Below are 14796 nucleotides of genomic sequence, written 5' to 3'. Positions count from 1 at the left end.
TATGGGGGATTTTTTTTAGATTTTCTAGACATTTGTGGAGATTTTGTGGGATATTGCAGGAATATGGTTGGGTTTTGAGTAAATTTGGGGAATTTTTGAGATTTTTCTGCAATTTTGTGGGATTTTGTGGGATGTTTGTGGGATTTTGAGGAGACTTGAAGAATTTTGTGGGATTTTTCTTGAATTTTGTGGACATTTGTGGACATTTTGTGGGATGTGGCTGGAGTTTGGTAGGGTTTTGAGAAGATTGAAGGAATTTTGTAACATTTTCCTGGAATTTTGAGGATTTCTCTTGAATTTTGTGGAAATTGGTGGAGACCTGAAGAATTTTGAGGGAATTTTCGTAGATTTGGTGGAAATGTGTGGAGATTTTTTGGGATGTCTGGTATTTTGTAATGTTTTGAGAAGATTTAGGGAATTGTGTGGGATTTTTCTGGAATTTTGAGAGGCTTTCAAGAAATTTGTGGGAGTTTTCTTGAATTTTGTGGGAATTTGTTGAGATTTTTGTGAGATGGTTCTGGAATTTTGTGGAATATTGAGGAAATTTAGTGAATTTAGTGGGATTTTTCTTGAATTTTGTGGACATTCGTGCAGATTTTGTGAGATGTTGCAGGAATTTGGTAGAAATTTGAGAAGATTTAGAGAATTGTGTGGGGCTTTTCCAGAATTTTGTGGGATTTTTCTTTGATAATGTGAAAATTGGTGGAGATTTTGTGAGATGTTGCAGGAATTTGGTTGTGTTTTGAGAAGATTGAGGGAATTTTGTGGCATTTTTCTGCAACTTTGTGGAATTTCTCTTGAATTTTCTGTGATATTGAGGAGATTTTGTGGGATGTTTCTGGAATTTTGTGGGATTTTTCTGGAATTTTGTGGAAATTCTCTAGAATTTTGTGGGATATTGAGGAGATTTTGTGGGATGTTTGTGGGATTTTGAGGAGACTTGAAGAATTTTGAGGGATTTTTCCTAGATTTTGTGGAAATTGTTGGAGATTTTGTGGGATGTTGCTGGAGTTTGGTAGGATTTTGAGAAGATTGAAGGAATTTTGTAACATTTTCCTGGAATTTTGAGGATTTCCCTCGAATTTCTTGGAATTTGGAGGAGACTTGAAGAATTTTGAGGGAATTTTCTTAGATTTTGTGGAAATTTGTAGACATTTTGTGAGATGTCTGTGGAATTTTGTAATGTTTGGAGAAGGTTTAGGGAATTTTGTGGGATTTTTTTAGAATTTTGAGGAGCTTTTCAAGAATTTTTTGGCAGTTTTCTTGAATTTTGTGGAAATTGGTGGAGACCTGAAGAATTTTGAGGGAATTTTCTTAGATTTGGTGGAAATTTGTGGGGATTTTTTGAGATGACTTTGGAATTTTGTAATGTTTGGAGAAGGTTTAGGGAATTTAGTGAGGATTTTCCAGAATTTTGAGGGGCTTTCAAGAATTTTGTGGGAGTTTTCTTGAATTTTGTGGAAATTTGTTTAGATTTCGTGAGATGGTTCTGGAATTTTGTGGGATATTGAGGAAATTTAGTTAATTTTGTGGGATTTTTCTTGAATGATGTGGACATTCGTGGACATTTTGTGGGATGTTACAGGAATTTGGTAAGGTTTTCAGAAGATTTAGGGAATTGTGTGGGGCTTTTCCAGAATTTTGTGGGATTTTTCTTTGATAATGTGAAAATTGGTGGAGATTTTGTGAGACGTCTCTGGAATTTTGTAATGTTTGGAGAAGATTTAGGGAATTTTGTGGCATTTTTCTGTAATTTTGTGGAATTTCTCTAGAATTTTCTGTGATATTGAGGAGATTTTGTGGATGTTTCTGGAATTTTGTGGGATTTTTCTAGGATTTGGAGGAGACTTGAAGAATTTTGTGGGATTTTTCCTAGATTTTGTGGAAATTGGTGGAGATTTTGTGAGATGTTGCAGGAATTTGGTTGGGTTTTGAGAAGATTCAGGGAATTTTGTGGGATGTTGCTGGAATTTTGTGGAATTTCTCTAGAATTTTGTGGGATATTGAGGAGATTTTGTGGGATTTTGTGGGATGTTTGTAGGATTTTGAGGAGACTTGAAGAATTATGGGGGAATTTTTTTAGATTTTCTAGACATTTGTGGAGATTTTGTGGGATATTGCAGGAATATGGTTGGGTTTTGAGTAAATTTGGGGAATTTTTGAGATTTTTCTGCAATTTTGTGGGATTTTGTGGGATGTTTGTGGGATTTTGAGGAGACTTGAAGAATTTTGTGGGATTTTTCTTGAATTTTGTGGACATTCGTGCAGATTTTGTGAGATGTTGCAGGAATTTGGTAGAAATTTGAGAAGATTTAGAGAATTGTGTGGGGCTTTTCCAGAATTTTGTGGGATTTTTCTTTGATAATGTGAAAATTGGTGGAGATTTTGTGAGATGTTGCAGGAATTTGGTTGTGTTTTGAGAAGATTGAGGGAATTTTGTGGCATTTTTCTGCAACTTTGTGGAATTTCTCTTGAATTTTCTGTGATATTGAGGAGATTTTGTGGGATGTTTCTGGAATTTTGTGGGATTTTTCTGGAATTTTGTGGAAATTCTCTAGAATTTTGTGGGATATTGAGGAGATTTTGTGGGATGTTTGTGGGATTTTGAGGAGACTTGAAGAATTTTGAGGGATTTTTCCTAGATTTTGTGGAAATTGTTGGAGATTTTGTGGGATGTTGCTGGAGTTTGGTAGGATTTTGAGAAGATTGAAGGAATTTTGTAACATTTTCCTGGAATTTTGAGGATTTCCCTCGAATTTCTTGGAATTTGGAGGAGACTTGAAGAATTTTGAGGGAATTTTCTTAGATTTTGTGGAAATTTGTAGACATTTTGTGAGATGTCTGTGGAATTTTGTAATGTTTGGAGAAGGTTTAGGGAATTTTGTGGGATTTTTTTAGAATTTTGAGGAGCTTTTCAAGAATTTTGTGGCAGTTTTCTTGAATTTTGTGGAAATTGGTGGAGACCTGAAGAATTTTGAGGGAATTTTCTTAGATTTGGTGGAAATTTGTGGGGATTTTTTGAGATGACTTTGGAATTTTGTAATGTTTGGAGAAGGTTTAGGGAATTTAGTGAGGATTTTCCAGAATTTTGAGGGGCTTTCAAGAATTTTGTGGGAGTTTTCTTGAATTTTGTGGAAATTTGTTTAGATTTCGTGAGATGGTTCTGGAATTTTGTGGGATATTGAGGAAATTTAGTTAATTTTGTGGGATTTTTCTTGAATGATGTGGACATTCGTGGACATTTTGTGGGATGTTACAGGAATTTGGTAAGGTTTTCAGAAGATTTAGGGAATTGTGTGGGGCTTTTCCAGAATTTTGTGGGATTTTTCTTTGATAATGTGAAAATTGGTGGAGATTTTGTGAGACGTCTCTGGAATTTTGTAATGTTTGGAGAAGATTTAGGGAATTTTGTGGCATTTTTCTGCAATTTTGTGGAATTTCTCTAGAATTTTCTGTGATATTGAGGAGATTTTGTGGATGTTTCTGGAATTTTGTGGGATTTTTCTAGGATTTGGAGGAGACTTGAAGAATTTTGTGGGATTTTTCCTAGATTTTGTGGAAATTGGTGGAGATTTTGTGAGATGTTGCAAGAATTTGGTTGGGTTTTGAGAAGATTCAGGGAATTTTGTGGGATGTTGCTGGAATTTTGTGGAATTTCTCTAGAATTTTGTGGGATATTGAGGAGATTTTGTGGGATTTTGTGGGATGTTTGTAGGATTTTGAGGAGACTTGAAGAATTATGGGGGAATTTTTTTAGATTTTCTAGACATTTGTGGAGATTTTGTGGGATATTGCAGGAATATGGTTGGGTTTTGAGTAAATTTGGGGAATTTTTGAGATTTTTCTGCAATTTTGTGGGATTTTGTGGGATGTTTGTGGGATTTTGAGGAGACTTGAAGAATTTTGTGGGATTTTTCTTGAATTTTGTGGACATTTGTGGACATTTTGTGGGATGTGGCTGGAGTTTGGTAGGGTTTTGAGAAGATTGCAGGAATTTTGTAACATTTTCCTGGAATTTTGAGGATTTCTCTTGAATTTTGTGGAAATTGGTGGAGACCTGAAGAATTTTGAGGGAATTTTCGTAGATTTGGTGGAAATGTGTGGAGATTTTTTGGGATGTCTGGTATTTTGTAATGTTTTGAGAAGATTTAGGGAATTGTGTGGGATTTTTCTGGAATTTTGAGAGGCTTTCAAGAAATTTGTGGGAGTTTTCTTGAATTTTGTGGAAATTTGTTGAGATTTTTGTGAGATGGTTCTGGAATTTTGTGGGATATTGAGGAAATTTAGTGATTTTAGTGGGATTTTTCTTGAATTTTGTGGACATTCGTGGAGATTTTGTGAGATGTTGCAGGAATTTGGTAGAAATTTGAGAAGATTTAGAGAATTGTGTGGGGCTTTTCCAGAATTTTGTGCGATTTGGAGGAGACTTGAAGAATTTTGAGGGATTTTTCTTAGATTTTTCTAGAAATTGTTGGAGATTTTGTGAGATGTTGCAGGAATTTGGTTGTGTTTTGAGAAGATTGAGGGAATTTTGTGGGATTTTTTCTGGAATTTTGTGGAATTTCTCAAGAATTTTGTGGGATATTGAGGAGATTTTGTGGGATGTTTGTGGGATTTTGAGGAGACTTGAAGAATTTTGTGGTATTTTTCTTGAATTTTGTGGCAATTTGTGGACATTTTGTGGGATGTGGCTGGAGTTTGGTTAGGTTTTGAGAAGATTCAAGGAATTTTGTAGCATTTTCCTGGAATTTTGAGGATTTCTCTCGAATTCTGTGAGTTTTGGAGGAGACTTGAAGAATTTTGAGGGAATTTTCTTAGATTTGGTGGAAATTGGTGGAGATTTTGCGAGATGTCTGTGGAATTCTGTAATGTTTTGAGAAAATTTAGGGAATTTTGTGGGTATTTTCTCGCATTTTCAGGGGCTTCCAAGAATTTTGTGGGAGTTTTCTTGAATTTTGTGGAAATGTGTGGAGATTTTGTGGGATGGTTCTGGTATTTTGTGGGATATTGAGGAAAGTTAATGAATTTTTGAGGGATTTTTCTTGAATTCTGTGGATGGTTGTGGACATTTTGTGGGATGTGGTTGGAGTCTGGTAGGGTTTTGAGAAGATTGAAGGAATTTTGTAACATTTTCCTGGAATTTTGAGGATTTCTCTTGAATTTTGTGGGATTTGGAGGAGACTTGAAGAATTTTGAGGGAATTTTCTTAGATTTGGTGGAAATTTGTGGGGATTTTGTGAGATGTCTGAAGAACTTTGTAATGTTTGGAGAAGATTTGCGGAATTTTGTGGGATTTTTCTGGAATTCTGTGGAATTTCCCTAGAATTTTGTGGGATATTGAGCAGATTTTGTGGGATTTTGTGGGATGTTTGAAGGACTTTGATGAGACTTGAAGAATTTTGTGGGAATTTTCTTGAATTTTGTGGAAATTTGTTGAGATTTTGTGGGATGTTGCAGGAATTTGGTAGGGTTTTGAGAAGATTTAGGGAATTGTGTGGGGTTTTTCCAGATTATTGTGGGATTTGGCGGAGACTTGAGTAATTTTGCAGGATTTTTCCTAGATTTTTTGGAAATTGGTGGAGATTTTGTGAGATGTTGCAGGAATTTTGTAATGTTTTGAGAAGATTTTGAGGAATTTTCTGGGATTTTTCTGGAATTTTGTGGAATTTCTCTAGTATTTTGTGCGATATTGAGTAGATTTTGTAGGATTTTGTGGGATGTTTGTGGCGTATTTGTGGGATTTTGAGGAGGCTTGAAGAATTTTGAGGGATTTTTCTTGAATTTTGTGGACGTTTGTGGAGATTTTGTGAGATGTCTGTGGAATTTTGTGGAAATGCTTTGAGAAGATTTGGTGAATTTTGTGGGATTTTTCTGGAATTTTGATGGGCTTTCAAGAATTTTGCGGGAGTTTTCTTCAATTTTGCGGAAATTTGTTGAGATTTTGTGAGATGGTTCTGGATTTTTGTGGGACATTGAGGAAATCTAGTGATTTTTGTGGGATTTTTCTTGAATTTTGGGGACAGTCAAGGAGATTTTGTGGGATGTTGCGGGAATTTGGTAGGGTTTTGAGAAGATTGAGGGAATTGTGTGGGGCATTTCCAGAATTATGTGGGATTTTGAGGAGACTTGAATAATTTTGCGGGATTTTTCCTAGATTTTGTGGAAATTGGTGGAGATTTTTTTGCGACGTCTCTGGAATTTTGTAATGTTTTGAGAAGATTTAGGCAAGTTTGTTGCATTTTATGCAATTTTGTGGGACTTTCCCAGAATTTTTTGCGATATTGAGGAGATTTTGTGGGATGTTTCTGGAATTTTTGGGGATTTTTTTGGGATTTGTACGAGACATAAAGAATTTTTGGGGATTTTTCTTAGATTTTTGTGGAAATTGTTGGAGATTTTGTGGGATGTTGCAGGAATTTGGTTGTGTTTTGAGAAGATTCAGGGAATTTTATGGGATTTTTCTGGAATTTTGTGGAATTTCTCTTGAATTTTGTGGCATATTGAGGAGATTCTGTGGATTTTGTGGGATATTTATAGGATTTTGAGGAGACTTGAAGAATTTAGTGGGATTTTTCTTGAAATTTGTTGATATTGGTGGAGATTTTGTGGGATGTGTCTGGAGTTTGGTAGGGTTTTGAGAAGATTGAAGGAATTTGGTAACATTTTCCTGGGATTTTGAGGATTTCTCTTGAATTTCTTGGAATATGGAGGAGACTTGAAGAATTTTGAGGGAATTTTCTTAGATTTTGTGGAATTTTGTGGAGATTTTCTGAGATGTCTGTGGAATTTTGTGGAAATGCTTTGAGAAGATTTGGTGAATTTTGTGGGATTTTTTCTGGAATTTTGATGGGCTTTCAAGAATTTTGTGGGATTTTTCTTGAATTTTGTGGAAATTTGTTGAGATTTTGTGAGATGGTTCTGGATTTTTGTGGGATATTGAGGAAATCTAGTGATTTTTGTGGGATTTTTCTTGAATTTTGGGGACATTCGTGGAGATTTTGTGGGATGTTGCGGGAATTTGGTAGGGTTTTGAGAAGATTTAGGGAATTGCGTGGGGCTTTTCCAGAATTATGTGGGATTTTGAGCAGACTTGAAGAATTCTGAGGGAATTTTCCTAGATAATGTGGAAATTTGCGGGGGTTTTGTGAGATGTTGCAGGAATGTAGTTGGGTTTTGAGAAGATTGAGGGAATTTTGTAACATTTTCCTGGGATTTTGAGGTTTTCTCTTGAATTTTTTGGAATTTGGAGGAGACTTGAAGAATTTTGAGGGATTTTTCTTGAATTTTATGGACGTTTGTGGAGATTTTGTGAGATGTCTGTGGAATTTTGTAATGCTTTGAGAAGATTTGGGGAATTTTGTGGGATTTTTCTGGAATTTTGTGGAATTTCCCTAGAATTTTGTGGGATATTGAGGAGATTTTGTGAGATGTTTGTGGGATTGTGAGGGGCTTTCAAGAATTTTGTTGGAGTTTTCTTGAATTTTGTGGAAATTTGTTGAGATTTTGTGGGATGTTGTGGGAATTTGGTAGGGTTTTGAGAAGATTTAGGGAATTGCGTGGGGCTTTTCCAGAATTATGTGGGATTTTGAGCAGACTTGAAGAATTTTGAGGGAATTTTCCTAGATAATGTGGAAATTTGCGGGGGTTTTGTGAGATGTTGCAGGAATGTAGTTGGGTTTTGAGAAGATTGAGGGAATTTTGTAACATTTTCCTGGGATTTTGAGGTTTTCTCTTGAATTTTTTGGAATTTGGAGAAGACTTGAAGAATTTTGAGGGATTTTTCTTGAATTTTATGGACGTTTGTGGAGATTTTGTGAGATGTCTGTGGAATTTTGTAATGCTTTGAGAAGATTTGGGGAATTTTGTGGGATTTTTCTGGAATTTTGTGGAATTTCCCTAGAATTTTGTGGGATATTGAGGAGATTTTGTGAGATGTTTGTGGGATTGTGAGGGGCTTTCAAGAATTTTGTTGGAGTTTTCTTGAATTTTGTGAAAATTTGTTGAGATTTTGTGGGATGTTGCGGGAATTTGGTAGGGTTTTGAGAAGATTTAGGGAATTGTGTGGGGTTTTTCCAGGTTATTGTGGGATTTGGAGGAGATTTGCAGAATTTTGCCGGATTTTTCCTAGATTTTGTGGAAATTGGTAAAGATTTTTTGAGATGTTGCAGGAATGTAGTTGGGTTTTGAGAAGATTGAAGGAATTTGGTAATATTTTTTTGCAATTTTGAGGTTTTCTCTCAAATTTCTTGGAATTTGGAGGAGACTTGAAGAATTTTGAGGGAATTTTCTTAGATTTTGTGGAATTTTGTGGAGATTTTGTGGGATGTTGCTGGAGTTTGGTAGGGTTTTCAGAAGATTGAAGGAATTTGGTAACATTTTCCTGGGATTTTGAGGATTTCTCTTGAATTTCTTGGAATTTGGAGGAGACTTGAAGAATTTTGAGGGAATTTTCTTAGATTTTGTGGAATTTTGTGGAGATTTTGTGAGATGTTTGTGGAATTTTGTGGAAATGCTTTGAGAAGATTTGGTGAATTTTGTGGGATTTTATTCTGGAATTTTGGGGGGCTTTCACGAATTTTGTGGGAGTTTTCTTGAATTTTGTGGAAATTTGTGGAGATTTCGTGGTATGTTGCAGGAATTTGGTAGGGTTTTGAGAAGATTGAGGGAATTGTGTGGGGCTTTTCCAGAATTTTGTGGGATTTGGAGGAGACTTGAAGAATTTTGAGGGATTTTTCTTAGATTTTGAGGAAATTTGTGGAGGTTTTGTGAGATGTCTCTGGAATTTTGTAATGTTTGGAGAAGATTTAGGGAAGTTTGTGGCATTTTTATGCAATTTTGTGGGACTTTCCCAGAATTTTTTGCGATATTGAGGACATTTTGTGGGATGTTTCTGGAATTTTGTGGGATTTTTGTGGGATTTGGAGGAGACTTGAGGAATTTTAAGGGATTTTTTTTAGATTTTGTGGAAATTGGTGGAGATTTTGTGAGATGTTGCAGGAATTTGGTTGGGTTTTGAGAAAATTTAGGGAATTGTGTGGGGCTTTTCTAGAATATTTTTGGATTTGGTGGAGACCTGAAGAATTTTGATGGAATTTTCGTAGCTTTTGTGGAAATGTGTGGAGATTTTTTGAGATGTCTGTGGAATTTTGTAATGTTTTGAGAAGATTCAGGGAATTGTGTGGGATTTTTTTCTGAAATTTTGAGGGGTTTTCAAGAATTTTGTGGGAGTTTTCTTGAAGTTTGTGGAAATTTGTTGAGATTTTTGTGAGATGGTTCTGGAATTTTGTGGGATATTGAGGAAATTTAAAGATTTTTGAGGGATTTTTCTTGAATTTTGTGAACATTTGTGGAGATTTTTTGTGATGTTGCAGGAATTTGGTAGAAATTTGAGAAGATTGAGGGAATTGTGTGGGGCTTTTCAGAATTCTGTATGATTTGGAGGAGACTTGAATAATTTTGAGGGAATTTCCTTAGGTTTTTTGGAAATTTGTGGAGGTTTTGTGAGATGTCTCTGGAATTTTGTAATGTTTCCAGAAGATTTAGGGAATTTTGTGGCATTTTTCTGCAATTTTGTGGAATTTCTCTAGAATTTTCTTTGATATTGAGAAGATTCTGTGGGATGTTTCTGGAATTTTGTGGGATTTTTGTGGGATTTGGAGGAGAGTTGGAGGATTGTGAGGGATTTTTCCTGGATTTTGTGGAAATTGGTGGAGATTTTGTGAGATGTTGCAGGAATTTGGTTGGGTTTTGAAAAAAATTTAGGGCATTTTGTGGGTTTTTTCTTTAATTTTGTGGGAATTTGTGGAGATTTTATCAAATGTTTCTGGAATTTGGTTGGGTTTTGAGAAGTTTCAGGGAATTTTTTGGTATTTTTCTGCAATTTCCTGGGATTTTTCTTGAATTTTGTGGATGTTGAGAAAACGTGAAGAATTTTGTGGTGTTTCACTGGATTTTTTTCTGGAATATTTCTAGAGTTTTTTAAAATTAGAGTAGATTTTTGGGATATTTTTGGAATTTAGTGGAATTTTGTGTAATTGCATCAGATTTTTCTGTAATTTCTGGAGGTTTTGTGGAATTTTGTGAATTTGTTAAAGAATTTTGTGGGATATTTAAAAGCTTTAGGGATTTTTGTGGGATATTTCTATAATTTTGTGAGATAATTCTGGAATTTTCAGGATTTTGAGTCTGGTGAATTTGGTGGTATTTTTCTGGAATTTTGTGGGAATTTCAGGAGGTTTTGTGGGATTTTTGTGGAATTTTGTGGAGTTTTTCTGGAATTTTGTAGGATTTTGAGAACATTTGGGGCAATTTTTATGCAATTTTGATAAAAAAGCTGGGAAAAAAAATGTTAAAACTGCTGACATTTCAATAAACAAAGGAGAAAAGCAAAATCATATAAAGGGACCTAAACTGCGCGTTAAATCCGCATGGTTTGGCCTAACATCAGCCAAATGGGGTGTCATGGGGTAGCTTTACCTTTAAGACAGCTTAGTAAGAGCGGAAGTTGAAGCTGCTGGTGGCTGATGGGAGTTTTTCCTCCTGACCAATTATTGGTTATTTCCAAGAATTGACAGCAAATCTGACCATTAAAAAGTGAATTCAACTTGTAAACACCCCCTTAAGAAGTACAGACAGAATTCTCTTGCCCTCTTTAGTTTCCGGCGTTTGAAGAAGTAACAAAATTCTGTCTCGGCCTCCTCCCCCCTCTCCAGGCCGACCAGGCCGCGGTGGAGGGGGGAGGGAGGGGGAAGAGAAGCAGCGCTCGTCAGCCGAGCTTGGTTTTCAGTTTTAGCTGCTAGACTGAAACTTAACACCATGAACTCTTGCAGTTTTCTTAAAGCTTTTAATTCTTTTACTACCTGGATAAACATACAGATCACTCCTTTTCTCAAAAAGACAGAGAGAGAAACAATCAACATAAAAGAGACATCATAGAACCACCAAAAAGAGTGAAGAAAAGAGTTAAGTTTGTATAAGAAAGAGAGAATAAGGAAATGCTTTATAACTGAAATATCTTTCTGTTAAAGCTATGAAGATAGACAATAATAGTATAAAAAGACTCCTTTAATTCATGATAAGAGTATTGAGAAGAATGAGATATTCAAAGTGTAACTTTTGAGCAGAAGAGAGAGAGAGTGCTTGTGATACTGTGAGTTGCTGGAATTGAGTTGAGTGAAGATTTTGAAGCTTTGGGGGACAAAGAGAAAACTGTTTTCCAGGAAAGCTCACAGAGACAGATGAAGAAGACTTCTGCCTTTGAATAACTTATCCTTAAAAATAAGATTCCTAAACTCTGTGACCCATACACACCTCAGAGATGTGAAATGAGAAGATCTAATGACAGATTGCCGAGCAGCTGGCACTAGAGAAATAGAAAACTATGATGAAAAATAGTTTTCTAGTGAGAAACTCCGTAAGCTAACAGAAAAAGACTTCTGTTTCTCTACAAAGACTAATAAAAAACTGTAGCAAAAATTAAGACTGTTTTTAACCACCAAAGTCCTAAAGTTATTTGTCTCTATGTTGTCATGTGTACAGAGAAATAGTTAAGATGTAGAAGATAAAGGAGTTTTCTGAAAGTTTATTCTGGTATTCTTATTCTTGTAGTTTGTTAATAAACTGTCTTTATTCCCTTTAAGTTTTAAGCCTGTTTTGCTCTTGTTCTAATCCATATCTCACAACAAGAAATAAGTAATTTTTTTAGTTACTGGTTTAAAACCACAACATGGGGTTAAAATCATCACAAGGGGTCCAAAGTGCAACCACCAGGGCATAAAAATGCCCAAAGCGGTGTCAAACCCACTCGAAATGGCCTAAAATCACCCTGGGATCTCCCAAATGGGTGCAAGGTCCACCCTGAAAGTCGCTGGTTTTGCCTCAAATCACCCAAAGGGCCCCAACATCAGCCAAAGTGGCCTGAAACGCCCAAAAGGGACCTGAAATCACCCGAAAAGGGCTCGGTTCGAGCGGCACCGGGACTGGGAGCGAGACCCAGATGGAGACCGAGACCGAGACTGAGGCCTAGAGCGGGCCTGAGACTGGGACTGAATCCGGCACCGGCACCGAGAGCGGCACCGCTCCGGGACCGGGACTGAGACCGGGACCGGCACCGCTGCGCCATTGAGATCGACACCGGGACCGGAATCGGCTCCGGGAGTGCCCCGGGACTGCTCCGAGACTGAGAGCGAGGCCAGCACAGGGACTGGGATCAACACCAGGAGCGCTCCCAGAGCAGAACAGGGATCTCCGAGTGTTCTCAGTGTGGGAAGAGGTTTCCCAACAGATCCATTCTCTTCCGGCACTATCGGATTCACAGGGATGAGAGGCCTTTCCGCTGCCCCGACTGCGGGAAGGGCTTCAAGCACAACAGCAACCTGGTCAAGCAGCGGCGCATCCACAGCGGGGAGAGGCCCCACGAGTGTTCCCAGTGTGGGAAGAGCTTCTCACAGAGCTCTCACTTGACCCGACACCAACGGAAGGGAAGCCCTGCGAGTGCCCCGAGTGCGGGAAGAGCTTCGTGCGCTGCTGCAGCTCCATCCCCCACTGGAGGAGCCACCTTGGGCACGTTCCTGGGATCCACCTTGGCAATACACCTGGCTGCTTATCCTTCTCCTTTGGCCACAGTTTGCTTCTCATCTCCATCTCTTTGCACTCCAAAAGCCAGGAGGGATCCATCTGTCACCTCAGAACAACTCAATCCCACGCAAAACAGCTCCATTTGACCCCAAAAGGGCTCGATCCCAACTCCAAAGGGCTTGTTCCACCTCAGAAAATCTTAATCCCAGGCTAAAAGAATGGATCTGAAGAAATGCAGAATGTCATCTATAACCTACACAACAGTAAGTGAGTAGAAATTTGCTCCTTGGAAGAAATGCTCCAGAGTATATAAAAATACAATATTGGGTTTCAATTACTTATGCTGAACAGCACTGGAAGAAATCCCGTTTGGAATTCTAATACCATTTCAGAGTGTCTTCATTCCTGCTCCTCTAAGAACATAAAAGCAATGATGTATTGACAGTCAAGGCAATGCAAGATAAATGCAGTCTTAGGAAAAACCTTGAGATAATCCAAGTAAATTTGGAGAGCACACATTTCTCTGTATGTTGTACAGTTCCAGACATATTGTTGTAATAAATATCTTTCCCATGGCATCAGTAATTACAGGAGCATGCAAGTAAAATGATCATTGCCCTCTCCCCACCCAGTTTTACTCTTTAAATAGATCTTTTAGAGATCAATGTACTTACCAAAAAGAGGACTGAGGGGTTATTTGATCATAGTTTCTAACTGCCTTCTCAGGGTAAAAGTACAGGATATGAAATAACTCTTTCATCTAGCAGCAAACAATACTATGGGTACAAAAGATACAAAAATTCAGGAGAAAATACTTATCAAACTTTTTTTTTTTTTTTTTTTTTTTTTTAATATGGAGTGAATGGCCAGTAAATCAAAACATGAAGAAAAGAGTAGATGCCTCATAACTCAATGTCATCAAAGCCAGACTGAATGCTTCTGTGGAAAATCCCAAGCACTAGGTCTAAGTTGTGGCCTTGCAATCAAAACTAACCGATGTGACTGGCCCTAATCGCTTGTGTCTTTAAAACCAACTTCTCCCTCTAATTTGCATTTCTACCTTGCCTTGTATAATGCTGATAGTTTTCATTCACCTATTGAAATACTTCTTCCATTCAAAGCAATGTATGTACTTGACCGTGAGAAATGCACAAACAAGGCTGGGAAATATTTTCATATGTATCCTCTAATTTGGACAAGTAGATACACGGATAAAAGCTGAGATAGGCCAAATAAATTTAGCAGAAGCATGTGAGGACATAATCAGCAGAGTCTGCTGGTGATGCAGAATTGTAGAGGTCAACACTAAGAAAAAAAGTCAAGCTGGACACAAGTATAGGTTTGGACAGAAGTGGGGGGAGAGCAGCCCTACAGAAAAGGATCTGGGGGTGTTGGCTAAAGAGGAGTCAGCAGTGTGCCCCCAGGGAACGTCATGCTGGGGCAAATGAAACATAGCATCATTAATTGGTCAAAAGGGGGAATTACCCAGCAGTGCTGGCAGCTGGGGGAAATGAGGCTGAGCAGCAAAACTCTTTGCTCTCTCCAAACACCTGAGGAAGGCAAGGTGCTGATCTCTTCTCCCCGGTATCCAGTGATAAGACAGATGGGAATGGTTCCAAACTGAGCTAGATGAGGTTTAGCAAGCATTTTTATCAATAGACATGGGTCAAACACTTCCTAACAGGCTTCCTAAAGAGATGATTGATGGTTCCAAGCCTGTCTGTTTGAGAGGTACTTGGACAATGAGCTGAATAACATTCTTAACATTTTGCTCAGCCCTGAATTGATTCAAGCAGCTGAAGGAGGCCATGGGACTGCTGGAGACCATGGATAGGATCAGAGGGCTGGAATACCTCTCCTACGATGACAAGTTGAGAGAGTTTGGTTTGTTCAGCCTGGAGAACAGAAGGCTCTGGGGCAACCTTAAAGCACCTTAAAGGGGGGCTCCAAGAAAGCTGGAGAGACTTTTAAAGGACATGTAGTGATAGGATAAGGGGAAATGGCTTGAAACCAAAAGAAAGTACATTTAGATGAAATGTTAGAAATTCTTTAGGGTGAGGCTGGTGAGGCACTGGAACAGGTTGCCCAGAGAAGCCGTGGGTGCTCCGTGCCTGAAAGTGTTCAAGAGCAGGCTGGACAAGGCTTGGAGTAACCTGCTCTAGAGGAAGGTGTCCCTGCCCGTGGCAGCGTGATTGGAACTAGATGATCTTCAAAGTTCCT

Source organism: Cyanistes caeruleus, unplaced genomic scaffold (genome assembly GCF_971803275.1).
Source record: "Cyanistes caeruleus unplaced genomic scaffold, bCyaCae1.hap1.1 HAP1_SCAFFOLD_153, whole genome shotgun sequence".
NCBI lineage: Eukaryota > Metazoa > Chordata > Aves > Passeriformes > Paridae > Cyanistes > Cyanistes caeruleus.
Note: the sequence above shows the minus strand (reverse complement) of the source record.